Source organism: Brassica oleracea, chromosome C6 (assembly GCF_000695525.1).
Source record: "Brassica oleracea var. oleracea cultivar TO1000 chromosome C6, BOL, whole genome shotgun sequence".
Lineage (NCBI taxonomy): Eukaryota > Viridiplantae > Streptophyta > Magnoliopsida > Brassicales > Brassicaceae > Brassica > Brassica oleracea.
The window spans coordinates 33,417,588-33,420,038 of record NC_027753.1 but is presented as its reverse complement, the minus strand read 5'-3'; positions in this window follow the sequence as shown (position 1 = coordinate 33,420,038).

The following is a 2,451-nucleotide window of genomic DNA, read 5'->3' as shown; positions in this document are numbered from 1 at the left end:
AGTTCTAGGGGGAACATTAAAGATATTTCCCTGAACCAAGAGTTTTGGGGCGAAATCGAGGAATAATTTTCAAAAATAAAAGTTCTGGGAAAAAAAAAGAAAGGAACTAATCTCAGGGGTCAAATGTGCAATATATTAAAATTTAGCCATGTCTGTTTCGTGGTTTGGAACGTTCGATGTGGAAGACAAATGCTCGATCCATCTGGCTTGGTCCAAACGACGAACTAAACATCCGAGAGAACCAATAGAGCGATGAGTGAAGGTGTGGCCTGCTCGATTCAATGCTCTCGGGTTGTGACTGCTTGAACGGAGAAGACGAGCCCGTGTAGCGGCGGAGATGACACGGCAGTGGTAGTTCCATTGAGAGAAGTTGATGGCGACCAATAGAGCATGGTGAAGCGACGGTGGCTGCAACGACGGAGCTCGAGTCGAGACACAGTTGGGACCTTGTAACCAGTGTAGATAGTGGTAGCTCGAACCCAAAATTGAAAGGATCGTTGCCATGAACGAAAGTGTCGGAGATCTTCTCCTGAATCTCTTTGAAATTGGACCCTTGCATTTTGTTTTAGCGAACCGATGGATAGTGTTTATCTCAATTTTTTGAAGGTAGTTTTTAATCAATGGATATATTGAGTGCGGAAATTTTTGCAGGAAGCCATGACTACAAGAGACAACGCTGCAGACGAGGAAGAAGAAGACAAAAACCAGTCACAGTGTTTACCTTTTTTTTTTACTTTATAAATTGTATTAAGAAAATAAATTAAAATATTATATATTTTAGCATTTAATTTAAGAGTATAATTGTATTTACAGAAATTAAAGTTCTAAAGGGACAAAATATTTAGAAAAAGTATTAGAATGACAAACTCAAGTTGAGAGTGTCTTATTTTTTCAATTTTCCCTAAAAATATCTACTGAATTTAACGGCCGTATGAATGAGGAGAATAAGAAAGAGAGAGCTTATCCGGGCTGTACATCATTATACTGATTTTGAAAAAGGTCGGAGATTAATGTAACTGATAAAAGATCAATAGTGTTTTTTTTTCTGTAACTGATGGAAGATCTAATGTTCGGTATAAGATCGGGTTGGATTCAGATCAGATATTTCGGAATATTAGATATTTCCGATCTAAGAAAATTGGTACCAATCCAATATTTTATTATTTTGAATCGAATTCAATTCGATATTTTTGGGATATACAAAACCGAAAAAATTGATTTCGTTAGGATCCACTTGTTAAAATCTAAATATATATAAAAATAAATGATTTTATCCAAAATAACAGTTTAGATCTGATTTTTATATTCAAACATGTTAAAATTTTCCAAAAGTAAACAAAAATATACAAAACATCTAAAATAAATGAAAATATTTAAAAATTAACTAATATGTTTAAAAGTTCAATTATATTTTTAATATTTTAATCATATTAAATATTAATATAACAATATTTATACATATATATCTATGCTTCGAATATTGTTGAATATCCATAATTTTTTAGTTATTTCATATACAGATATTTATATTAGATTAAATTTGGTTCGATACTTAATATTTGAATCGGATATAATTTGATTTAGTTGTGCATAATGAAAGTACAATATGGTTCCTAATTTCTTTCTTATATACTATGTTTTAAACTAAATATATTCAAACCGAATCAATCCAAACTAATTCAAAATAAATTAATGTATATGTTTGGATGATTTTTTAACAAGATTTAGTTTGGAAACTAATGTGCTATTTAATAAATTTAGTTAAATATAGGAAAATTTTCATGTTTACCAACACTAAAGGGACATTTTCAAAAATATTTTCTTCAATAAGTGGCAAAAGACTCTTATACCCTTGTTCAATATATATAATAAATTATTATTTAAATAAATAATTAAAAAAAATATATATATATTTTTCATCTTTTCGAATTATACTTTTTCAAATTCAAATTTTTTATAATTATTTTTTTTCAAAATTTCTTTTTGAAAATCGAAAATTATGTTTGAAACTATTTTTTAAATTTTTTCGTATTTTTTAAGTATTTATTTATATATTTATTAGAATCATAAATTTCACATTCTAAAAACCCTACCCCACCCCTCAATTCTAAACCATAAGTCTAGATTAGTTAACTCTAGGGGTATAAGTGTCTTTACCCTTCATTAAAAGTGAAGATAAAAATGATTAGTGTAAACATGAAAAGTGGTAATATGAATGTGGTATTTGTGGTAATTTTCCTTAAATATATTAGTAAAAACAAAATATTGCTACCTTTTTTGAAAAAAAAAATGATCTTACTTTTTGTATTTCATAAAAAAAAATTATTGTTGGTATTAACAATCCAACGATTATAAAAGTTTGGACTCGTAACCAAATACATTGAAGCTGCCTAGTGCCTAGTATTCCTTTCATTTTTATCGTTCTGTGAGCCTCGCTGCTATTCCAAAAAA